The following is a 13,520-nucleotide window of genomic DNA, read 5'->3' as shown; positions in this document are numbered from 1 at the left end:
AAATCTTACTACGAGGCAGGTAGGATACATGATATCGGGTATTGAAGCAGTCAAGTACATCAGCGATCCGATCATGGAACAATACATCGTTTCATCTACCTTCTCTCCAGTGAGATTAGGGTTTATCCCATGGTTCGTCGCTAACGGGGTGGAAGCTGGAGTAGATCCTGACATCCCAAATTTCTCTAAGATATCATGAACATACTTCGTCTGATGTATGAATATTCCCTCAGGCAGTTGATCAGCTTGAAGTCCCAAGAAGAATTTCGTCTCACCCATCGATGACATTTCAAATTTTTGCTCCATAACTTTTTCAAATTCTTTGCACAGATCTTCATTTATTGACCCAAATATGATATCATCTACGTATATCTGAACTATCAAAAGATGTTCGCCGACCTCTTTGGTGAAGAGAGTGGCATCCACTTTTCCTCGGATGAAGCTGTTGGTAAGCAGGTGTTGAGACAATGTCTCGTACCAAGCTCTCGGGGCCTGGTGTAAACCATACAGCGCTTTATCCAGTAAATAGACCTTATCTTTGTGGATTGGGTCGGTGAAGCCCGGTGGTTGTCCGACATATACCTCCTCTTTTACCTTCCCATAGAGAAAAGCCGATTTAACATCTAACTGAAAAACTTTAAATCCTTTCCATGACGCAAATGCTAGGAAAATTCTAATCGCTTCAAGTCTAGCAACAGGCGCATATACTTCTGTAAAATCTATACCCTCCTGCTGACTGAAACCCTGGACTACGGGTCGAGCTTTGTTACGAATAATAACCCCTCGGTCATCTCTTTTACACTTAAACACCCACTTGGTGTTTATCTTCCTGTGACCATCAGGCAAGTCTACCAACTTCCACACTCCCAACTTCTCGAACTGACTCAACTCTTCTTGCATAGCATTGACCCAAGAATCTTCAGTTAGCGCCTCTTTGTATGTTCGCGGTTCGATCTGCAAAATAAAACAACTTAGTGAAAACTTAGTTTGTAAAGGAGCTACTATAGAATAAAAACAAGTAAGGCCTTGGTCAATTTGTCGTCTTGTGCGGACGCCTGATTGTAATTCTCCGATAATCAACTCCTCTAGATGGTATGAAAGAGTTCTTGGCATCACCTCGCCTGGAACATCTACCTCGCCTTCTAAATTTGTGACATTGTGATTTGCATCTTGTTCACTGACTCGAATTGTTTGACTTGAAATCTGGAATTGCTCCCCCTCAGAATCTGAATCACCATGATCAAAAACTGGCCCATTATCAGATTCTATATTATCATTGACTGTCGTCTGAAGATTGTTGAATATCATCATGCTCTCCAGCATTGCTTGGACTGGCTCCATCATCATTTGAAGTTTGCCGTCGACTTCTAGAATATTCAGCTGGAAACCTCTCTTGTGATGACTCATACTCTCTCAGAATATCCAACTCATCAAAGAAATCTGAATCTTCTTCCTCATCAAATGACTTCCACAAGGTATCATAATCATAACGCCATCCGTCACCAAGATAATGAGGTAGCATATTATAACCTTGACACTCAACATTATATGCTTCGATGATCTTCTTATAGCTTGGAACAAAGACTCGTTTCATTGGACTTGCATATCCCACGAAAATTCCTTCAACGCTCTTTGGACCAAACTTACCACGAGGTTCTATAACTGTGTAGGGAGACCCAAACGGTTCTAGATACTTCAGGTTCGGTTTGCGGTTGTTGATCAGCTCAAAACATGTCTTGTTGAATTTCTTTACTATGAGAACCCGGTTGAGTATATAGCAAGCGGCTGACACTGCTTCTGCCCAAAAGTTGATTGGTAGCTTTGAATCAGTAAGCATTGTCCTGACTATTTCAATTAGCATCCTATTCATTCGTTCGGCTACTCCATTTTGTTGCGGAGTGTAAGGAGCACTAAATTCTTGCAATATACCTCTCTCATCATAATATTCTTCCATTCTGACGTTCTTGAACTCTGTACCGTTGTCACTTCCGATTCTACTGATACGAGCATGGTACAAGTTTTCAATTTATCTGAACAATGCCATCAAGCTTTCAAACGTCTCATCCTTTGTTTTCAGAAATGATACCCACGAAAATCTGGAATAGTCGTCAGTTACTAAAAGACAGTAGAGATCACCGGTTATGCTTTTGACGTTCACTGGACCAAAAAGATCCATATGAAGTCTCTCTAAAGGTCTCGTCACTGAATTAACTTTCTTTTGAGGATGTGATTTCTTCGTTTGCTTGCCTTTGATGCAGCTAATGCACTCCCCTTCCAGATGAAAACCTTTTAAATGAACACCGTTTACCAAGTCATTGTGTACCAGGTGATTCATTTTTCGTAGATGAATATGGCCCATCTTTCGATGCCATAACTGTGACTCCTTTTCCCTTGCTTTTGACATGAAGCAATGAGCCTGACCCGTGGTAGCAGTAGCTATGCTCATATCCAACACGTACAGATCATTGACTCTAGGTGCTCTCTTGATAACCCATTCTTCGGGAACAACAAATCCTGGTTTCAAGATCAAACATTCTTTGTCTGTAAAGTGTGTTGTATACATTCTATCACGGATCTGAGATATGCTTAGAAGATTGTTCTCAAGCTCGGCGATGTAGTTCACTCTTTCAAACGTAACAATTCCATTAGATAGAGTTCCTTCACCAACTATTCGACCACCATGATTTCCTGCAAAACCCACATATCCTCCATTAAACCCTCTAACATCATACAGCAGGGTTTTCTTCCCCATCATGTGCCGAGAAGCTCCACTATCCATAATCCAACGTGAAATGAATCTTGGAAGCTCCTGCACATGTCACAAACATTTAGTTAGATTTTGATGCCACCCAAGCCTCTTTTGACTCAGGCAGCTGGAAATCAATGACAGTTCTTTTGGTGACCAATGGTGGAAAATTTTTGTCATTCATCTTTAAGCTTTCTTCAGATCCAACCTCAACCTCTTTGTATAAAAAGAAATCATTTTTAGGAGGTTGACCAAATGGTTGGTTTTTCTTTTGAACATCTTTCTTTTCAGAAATGAGCATTTGTTCTTCAAGTTTCTCATAATAATCCAAAAGAACATTCATCTTTAGCGGTGTAGTAGAAGATGATTGTTTTTCCGACTTTGAAACCATTGGTTTTGGAGAACTTGTTTTCTTTTCAACAACTTTTGATTTCCATGTTTGTTGAGATGATGCAACCCGTGTGTAAAACTTGTCATTTTTAGTTACCACATTCTTTACAGGTTCAGTTTTGATTTTGATGTTTTCATTTTTCAAAACTTTCTTCTCAACAACCATTGGAGCTTTTCCTTTTGCATCAACTTTCTTTTTCTGAATCTCAACAACTTCAGACTTAGGCTTTGAGTTGGTGCACTTTCATGCAATGTGTCCAACTTGATTACATTTGAAACATGTTCGAGTATCAACTACCCGACTTGTACCTTAAGTCTGAGGCTGTGAGGCCTTCTTCTCAAAGAATTCTTCATTTGATTTTGAAAAAATTTTAGATTCTTCATCAGAAAGTGAACTTGAACTTGAACTTCTCACAAAAACCTTTTTCTCAACGAACTTTCTGTTTTGAACATTCTTTTTCTGATAATTCTTACCACCCTTATAACCACCCGACCATCTGTTTTGGTTGTTGTTATGAAAACGCGGAGGTACAACAGGTTTTTTATAGTAAGATTTATCTTTTTCAAAGTTCAATTGTCTCTCTGAATGTTTCAATCCTTCAATTTCAGACACATCAATCTCAATCAACTTGAACACATTTCTCAGTTTGCCAATATTCACATTCTCCAAAGGAAAATCACGATCTGAATACAACTTATCAGATCCTGCCATCTTGTACATCACAAGATTAGGTTCTTCACTTAAGTTGTGTTTGGACTTTGATTTTGGAATGTATTTATCCAAAAAGCATTCATCATCCTCAGTAGTGTCACTTTTAGACTTTAAAACATTTTCAACCATGCTTTTGACAACTTCAAATTGGACACTATCTTCATCAGAAGATGTAGTGAATGTGACATCAATCGTGTCTGGAAACTTAACTTCACTTTCTTCTTCATCATTAACCAACCCTGATTTTTTCTTTGAAAAATTGTTTAAGACTGGTGGTGGAACATGATGATATCCCACCCCGGTTCCATCAGAGTATACATCTTTGCCTTCTTTGTTCTTCCCAATTGGTTTAGGAACGATATGTTGAAAAACAAAACTTGCGGAGTTGTAACTGTTCAGTTTCAATTGAATGCGTTCATTTTCAATTTTTGCTTCTTGAAACTGAAGCTTCAACTTAGCAATCTCATCCAGTTGTTGGTTGATTTGCTCTTCTTTAACCCTAAGAACTCCTGACAATTTCACATTCTCTTTATTTGTTTTACCATTTCTTTCATCAGAATCTTTAACCGTTCGTTTTAGCTTTTCAAAATTTTCTGATAGTTGACGATTTTCATGAATTAGCTTTTCGTTTTCTTTCTTAATTCTTTCTACGTCACTTTTATCATTTTCGATTTTCTCATTTAATTCTTTTAAACATTCATTTGTAGCTTTTAACATTTTGTCACGGTTTAAGATCTGATTTTCAACGTCTCTGACTCTTTTTGTCAGTTCTTCGGTCTTTTCACTGTTGAGGTAAGCAAGTGTACTACAAACCTTGCAATTTTTCATGCAATTTTTGCAGTCGCTCTCAGTTTTAGCTTTCTTACCTGACTCATTGATTGCATCATTCTAACTGACCTTGCTTTTAGACTCAGTTCCAGAACTAGAAACTACCTCTAGCTCTTTTGCAGCAAGTACTTTGTTAGCCATCTTCTTCAAATTTTCAGCAGTAAATTCCTGTGACGTGTCAATAATCCCGTCATCCACTTTCTTTGTTTGCGGCTCTTTCTCATTTTCTTTTTCTTTTTCTTTCTCTTCTCCTCCTCCCCACCACAATCTCTGATTTCCTTCTTTGTATTCAGCAATTTGTTGGATGACAGCTTCAATACTAATTGAATCTGGATCAACAGCAATGTTTCCTTTGGGATCAAGATAACATTCTCTATCAGCATCCCATCTCTTCGCTTTTTTAGCTTCTTTGTATGTATTATAAATTCTGGTCATCCTAAATTGAGCTTGCATCCTTCTGTTGACGAATTTTTCTTCTTCTGTTCTGTTGTCTTTGAAAGGAACAATTTTTGTCACAAACGCATAGCCCACTGCATCCTCTTCTAGTAGCAGTTCACTCCAATCGAAACCTTCGTCATCATGAATAACAGCAAGAGCTCTTGATTTTTCTTTGGGGGCATCTTCAAGCTGCTTCATTCTGGGAGGTTCAGATTTGTTCTGATGATAAATTGCTCTTTTGTAGTAATCTTCACGAAATGGATTTGCAGTATCATCAGCAGGTGCGTTTCGACATTCACGTTTGAAATGTCCCTTTTGTTTACATCTGAAACACGTGACTTTTGATTTATCAAAACCAAGTTTTGTGGAAGGTCCGCCAATAGAATGTCTGCCTGTAATCTCCATGAACCTTTGTGCACGTCGGACCGCACTAGCCATACACCACCTGATATCTATCAACTCCATTTCTTCTGGGTCGATCTGATCATAATCCTCCTTGGTGAGGTTAGTGTTTCCAATCTTGCCCGCAACAAGGCTCTCGTATGATTCTAGGACAGAAGCTAAAAACACCATTTGCTGCTTTGCGGATTCCTCACTAAATTTTTGTGCATTCTTCAGATCCACAGCAATATTACATTGGAACAGATTCTTCGAATCTGACTGGCTTGGAGTTGTTGACGATGAACCACTATGAAAACCACTGCTTGAACTCTCTTGATTTGATGTGTTAGAATTTTCAGCTGGGAAAGCTGTCTTAGGAGACACATTCTTCGGGATCATACTTCCTCATTAATACAGCTCCACATTCTGCTGGTATGAGGAATGATTGACTTTATTTGATTTCTTGATCTCCAGCTCATGGCTCTCCAGTCTTTCAATCAATAGATCAACCATCAGATCCTCCGACTTGATTGTATTCTTCAGCATCAAAGCAAAGTATTGCCAGTCTTTCTCATCCGGCAGCGAGTCAAACAGTTTGTCAACTAATTCTTCTTGAGTATATATGATTCCATGTCTTGCCAGCTCCATCTTCAAATGTCCAAATCTTTTAACCATCTTAGATACAGATTCATTTTTCAAACATCCAAACAAGTCAAATTCTTTTCTTAACAACTTCTTTTTGTTTTTGACTATCTCAGCACTACCCACACATTTCACTCTCAATTTCTGCCATAGATCTTTCGCATTTGTGTACTCAATCAACGATATTATGTCATCTCTTACAGACTGATGAAGCAATGCAATGCACTTTTGTTCAGCAACAAAACTTTCTACATTATCAGTGCCTTCTAAATTTTCATAATCCGATCTTCCCATATTGAAACCATTCTTCATGCTCTTCCAGCTTGGATACGCAAACGCTTTTAGCCACTCTTCAAACCTTTTAGCCCATCTATTGTATTCTTCAATCGCCATCAGTTTGGGAGGTTTGTTGTACGTCCCATAAGCACTCTCCACACTCAAAGCATCAGACAGAGTTTTCTTCGCACTCGGATTTGAAACGTTTTCATTTGTGTTGTTTGATGTATCATCTCCTGTGCTTCCCGTGAAAGCAAAACTGTCACTGAACGGATTCATAAACTCATACATCTTCACATATCTAAAACAATCACAAACACTTAGAAAATTTTTTATTTTTAACAAAACAGTTTCAAACGAAATTAGTTCAAGCGAAATTATCTTTCACGCGAAATAATTTCACACGAAAATAGATTTTACGCGAAATAGTCTTTCAAGCGAAATACTAACTCAAACGAAATCAAAGTTTTCACACGAAATAGTCTTTCACACGAAATAACGTTTTCGAGCGAAATTACCAAGCGGAATATAATTTCGTGCGAAATTAGCATAGATTCAAACGAAATTAAGCTAACTTGCTGCGAAATTAGTAATTTCGTATGAAATCCTCAAACGAAATTTGATTTCGTGTGAAATTATTAGCAAATTCAAACGAAATAAAGTGTAATTTCGTGGGAAATAACACTGGACAATTTCGTGCGAAATTATGCTGACATCATCATTTCGGCCACCATTTTGTCAAATTGATCCGGTTTTTGTTCGAATTTTGGTCCAATTCTTTCAAGGATTCATTAAAACAGTGTTTTACGTGATATATGTGAAATTCAATCCATTTTGTCCGTTAAAACTTGTTCAATTTAGAAAAGAAGGAGTGGAAGTGATGAAAATAAGCTGAATCGGTATGAACTCTTCGTCCTGAGCTCTGATACCACTTGTTGGATCGTCGTGTGACCCTAACGAGTCAATCAGAAGAGTTATACATCAATATCAAAGGTGGAATCAGTGATATCGACGTGAAACAGCTTGATTCTCCTTAATTATCCTTTTATTAATGATTTCAAAGCAATTCTGATCGTTTGACAAACTGGCAGCACCTCGGCTCTGAAATCAAGACCGTTACAAATGAAACAGCAGGTTGGGTATTTATAGGGCACGTAATTTCGCACAGAATTCCTCAAGCGAAATTACATTCAAGCGAAATTACCAATTCCGTGCAAAATACCCATGTGTAATTTCGTGCGAAATAGCATGTGCTATTTCATGCGAAATTACCCTTTAACATTCAAAACCTGTTTTCCGGCCTGTTGAACACTGGTTTATCCTATCTAGACACAGGACTCGATACAAGACAAAGTTAACAGACATTTATGCACCAACAACAACCACCATTTTTCAATCATCATCCAACCATTCCAAGTACTTTCCAAGGTGTAAGAGGGTTACTAAAGAAGCTCGGTGCTCTTGGATCTTGAAGGACCTCCATTAATTGCTTTTATCCACTCCATATTCATCTTGTGTTCTTCCCTAGCTTAGAGCTAGTAGTAAGATCCTTGTAACCTTTGTGTACTTCTATTTTGGTTGGTTAAAAGATGCATTAGGTTGTTAATCATAAGAACATTAAAAGGCATGAACTTGAATCTTGAACAAAAGCTTAACATATGATGATATCTTGATGAAATGATGTTGTTTAGTATATGTATGATGTTTGCTTGTTGTTTACTTGAGAATATGATGTTGATCATCACATGGAGCTTGCTAGATTATGATTAAACCCATGATCTAGCAAATGAGAGGATGATCATGTGACAACATAAGATAATCATCTTCTTGTGTAAACATGAACTTGATGAATAAAATGATTTCTTGACAAATAATAAACAAAGTGAGTTGGTAGTCTTATGGATCCAAGATTTACAAATGATTTTCCAAAGAGAACCAAGTTCAAAATATGATTTTTAGTAGAACTAGATTCTTAATTACTTAAACCTACACTAATTTTTAGTGGAAAAACAAGTGTATAAACACTTATGAAACAAGAAGATCTAATGAATAAACTTTTTTTTTAATATGATTACAAGTTGTAAACACCTAGTTTCTTTAAGAATGCGATTTTTAAAGGAATAAACACACTTTAGAGGGTAACTAAACCTACTAAACACTTTACCAAGTTACTACAAGTTTTTGTGAAAAGATCAAGTTCATATTTTTATGTAAAATGTATAGTTTTTGCTCTTGGTAAGTATAAGTTGTTTAAAGCTTGATTGTTGAATTATTGTGATGATTTTTGAAAAGAAAATTATATGCTTAATAGCATGGACACCTCCATTTTCAAAGGAAACTATGGCAAAATTTTCCAAAAATACAAACACTTAGAAAATATTTTCTAAACAAGTATTTACAAGTGTGTTTTAACTTTGGTTTTCCATATAAACTTTACCATAGATTTTGTTACAAAAATACAAGTATTGGAGGTTGGTTTTTGTGAATAAAAATGGATAAATATATATTTAGAATATATATTTTGTATTAAAGACACTTGTGTGAATATTTGTATACTTTGTGGAATAGTTATATTATTTTAGGGTAAAATAATATAACTTACAAATACCAAGAACTTACAAATCCAAAATAATACCAAAAATCTCAAGGAATAAATATATAAGTTACACACTTAAATATTGTGAAAACAAACGCAAGAACGTAACTTGTAAAATATTCTGGAGAATACCGTTATAAATATATTTTTGGTAAATAGTATTTTGGTACAAAAGAAGTGAAAATATGATTTGTTTTTAAATATTACAAAGTTATATCATATTTTGACAAGGAGAAAAATATATTAATTTTTGGGAAGCAAAAAAAATAAATTTTCTTAGTATATTTAGAAGATATATGATTATTGGGAAAAATATATATTTTCTGGACAATACAATAATACGAAAGTACATGTATGAGAATACCCCCGTCCTTGGGAAGGAAATACGAAATTAAATACTTGACAAGTATTAAATACAGAAAATATTGTTTAACGATTATTTCAAAATTAAATATAATTTAAAGTTAAAATAATTTATTTTAACAAGTAATTATGACTTGGAATAATATTGGGAACATAAGAAACGCAACTCGAAAACGTTAAACTCTAAGCCAAGGCACGACCCGTTCGTCTAATAGACGTTAGTACACTGTAGGTAGTCGTGTTTGCTGCGGAAATTTGAGTTGCCAGTTCTGAAGACGCAATACTGTGAGTTCATGTCCCCCTTTTCTTTTAACTGTTTTCAGTTTTATACTTCGGGGGTGAAATATATGTTACAATTATTACAAACGTTTTATACATGGTATGATTAGCTTAAGGAGGGTTTTACTGCTTGATCATGTGAAAGGTGGGTATAACACTTAAGGCCATTAATCCTCGTCGTAGAACCGAGGGACATGAGTGATAGATCTATTTGGGTGTAGCGAGCCCACACCCATGGGGACCAGGGTGGCCCATAGGGTGACTATGTCTTCCAGCCGGAGGCCCGGTACAAATCTGCTAGGTTTGAGTCTTCCTGCACCATTTCACACATACCATTAGCTTTGCAACCCATTGGTGTTCTGTTTTCCTTATTGCTACATACCAGAGACATACATACATACAGACATACTTTAAAGGTTTATTCATACACATACACATGAACTCGCTCAACTTTTGTTGATGTTTTTCAAATTACATGTATTTCAGGGAACTAGTGGATCTGGCAGGTGTATCCATGTGTCTTCAAGCTGCGTCGTGAATAAAAGATGTTATCCATGGTTGTTGAGTTTAGGGGGTGTATCCTATTCCTGGACGGGATACATGTTTCTATACTCAGGATTTATTTAAAGTCTTTTGTGGAGTCTTTATGAACTCATTTAAACAAGTCATGGTTTGTAATTTGAATTTGGTGTCGATGTTTTCAAGACAAGTAAGTTGTGGTATTTTCTAAACTTAATTTTTATGGATGAATATCTTTTGGTTTTTATCATATAGCATTGTTATGATTGAATGCTATGGTATTAAGAAGTCACACCAATAACCACGCTTCCGCAAAAGTCAGGGTGTGACACTTGAAACGAGACTAGATGATTTCATACGCTTGGGTTTTAGTTAAACTTGTATTATGCTTCCGCTAAACACAACGAGTTCTAAATAATGTTTTGTAACACTTTATCTTAATGAATGAAAGTTTTTATTAGAAATCCTGTTATGAGTTCAATGTGATTAGTGGCTAGATCCTGGTACGTCACACGTCCCGCGGTATTCCCGCATGTGGTATTTTGGGGGTGTGACATAACATGTCACACCTCGACCCGCGGCGGAATAGGTGACCGGGATGTGATTGGTTGATCCAAACCTTAGGACTTGCTATTAAATGGTTAAATATTCATTAATTCCATGTTAAAGGTTTCACATAACAAATAATTCAAATGAAACAAATACATAAAAGACATTGTATAAAATAGATAATCAACTATAAGTCCAGTTCTTGTTACTAAGGCTCAATCCTATGTTGATCTCCTTTTCACTCTTGTTCACCTGTATCATGTGTAAAGAAGTAATTATTGGGTCAACAAAGGTTGGTGAGTGAATCTTATTGTTTTTATGAAAATGATAAGTTTATATTTGTATATAGAAAATGTGCATATAACCAAATGTAATTGAATGTGTTGTATGTAAGTGTATCAACCCTCAAGCAACCAATCAGCAAATAATGTAATGATTCCAATGAATGTATGTATGTTGCACTGGATAACGATGTGCAATCTCAAAAAATAATCAACTCAACTGTATGTAAATGTGCACGGTATTATGGTGTGCCGGTTTGTATTCCAAGATTCGGGCTCAATCAAACAGAGCTGATCTCGTTTATTGGCAACGTCAAGTTCCGCTCATGGTAATGAGGAACAGACGAGTCAATGGATCCGTATGTAACTGTCTCAAGAATGTAATGCACCAAATAATAACCAAACAAGTATCACATAACACCTAACTACACAAGTTGGTATTTGCACGTATTGAATTGTGAAAATGTAATATTGAAAATGTAACACATGATACACCCAAAAATGTTTAATGATAAAAGAGAGAATTTGGAACAATTTACTCACCTTAGGTAGCAAAGCAATCATACAAATTGTATTGTAGGCATTGGGAGAATCCCAAAATGTTATCCTAACATGTTCAATAATAAAGTTTGATTGGTAAGGATCTATCGTTAAGAACCATGACATACTAGATCTATAGGAAATTAAGAATTCGAGATTAATTTGGGAATAATTATGGTTTATGATCTAGTTAGTTATTTAAAATGAATAATTGTTTAGTTGAAGTCATATGTTATGGCTGGTGAAAACCTGACATAATTAGTTTATAAATTCATTACGAAAGGATTAGATGTATTGGATTAAAAAAAATACAAGTGATAGATTATTCGCTTACGAACCATTCTAAGTATGCTTCCTGAAATATTAAATAAATTCAAATTTATTATTTAGGGACTTAAAAGAAAAATATTTTATCTAAAGTTTTTTTATGTAATAAATTTAATAAATAAAGGTTTACGCTTATCTATCTACTATACTAAAGCAAAATAAAGGTTGACCATTTGACCATGATGTGGCAGCTCTCTTTGGCCAGATAATTGTGACTTTGGGCGCCATTCTTCTTTTCTTCCATATTCCTTCATTTTCTTCAATGCTAATAAATATCAGTTACCTTCACCGCTCTCTCTCTTCAATTATCTTTGTTACCACCGCCTTCTCTTCAATCGATCCTTTTCAAGTTCATCTTCTTCAATCGATTCCTGATAGTTTTCTTTGATCCATATCGAAAGTTTGTAAGTGTAGATTGTTTATTTCTTAGTTTAATCCTTTTTTTTTTTTGTCTGAATTTTATTTTGGTTCTGAAAAAGTGTTATTCTGTACAACAAACCCTAGATCCGGTTGTCATTATAGATTTGTTCTTTATGATTATTTGCTTTTTGTTTTTGTTATGCATTTTTGTGTTTAATCATATCACTAAATCGGTTTATCTCTTCTGTTTTTTGTTACTTTTTTTGAATAAATTTCGTATTGTTATGTGTATGAAACCCTAAGTCCGATTCTAAGTCCAGATCTGTTTATAATGTTTAGTAACATTATTATGTTGTTATTAAATTTTATGTTTACTCATATTCCAGATCTGTATGTTATTGTTATTGAACTTGATGTTAGATTTGTTAAAATCCCTAAAATGTTTAGCTGATATCAAAATTTCATTGTAAAAAAATGTTTAATTTTTTATTGAAATTTGTTGTTTATTCATATTCCAGATATTTATTTTATTGTTATTGAAATTGAATCTATGTTTACTCAAATCCCTAAAATGATAAGCTGATATCACAGTTTCATGGTCAAAAATTTGTTGTTTATTCATATTCCAGATCTTTATGTTATTGTTATTGAATTTGATGCTAGATTTATTCAAATCCCTAAAATGATAAGCTGATATCACAGTTTCTTGGTCAAAAAACGTTTAATTTTGATTGATTCTGTATTGTATGCACCATAAAGTCTTTGAATATATTGTTTTTAATATAAGATTTGTTTGATTTGTTGTTTTTTTGTTATTTTTTCTTTTAATTTTAGCCTGTATCTGATTTTCTATGAAGATCTGATGCTTTATGATGATTAACATTACTGTTGAAATTCAATATAAAATCTGATTTTTTATTCGCATTCAAACCTGTTTTTGCAGGTTTATAGTATGCCTGTCCCTTCTTCATTAAGGTATATGCTTTTTTACTAACGTATTGTATTATAATATCCATGTGACTTATCCAGTAAGTTATATTTCGCGTTTAAACCTGTTTTGTTAAGAAGAAACTTTCTGTTGAATAAAAAATCAGTGAAAGTTTTTTGCTTGGAACATTGAGGCGTCGTTGATGTTGCCAAGGAGTCTCAGGAAATGTTAAGCTATATAATTTTCTTACACTCCTCGGCAATGTCAACGACTCCTCAAAATAGTTTCTTCGAATCTCTCTGACTGATTGCTTCGTCGACAGATTGTTTCTTTTTCTCATCACAGATTTCCTGTATATTCCTTAA

Source organism: Helianthus annuus, chromosome 4 (genome assembly GCF_002127325.2).
Source record: "Helianthus annuus cultivar XRQ/B chromosome 4, HanXRQr2.0-SUNRISE, whole genome shotgun sequence".
Taxonomy (NCBI): domain Eukaryota; kingdom Viridiplantae; phylum Streptophyta; class Magnoliopsida; order Asterales; family Asteraceae; genus Helianthus; species Helianthus annuus.
The sequence above is the reverse complement of the archived record's forward strand: the minus strand, read 5'-3'. Positions refer to the sequence as shown.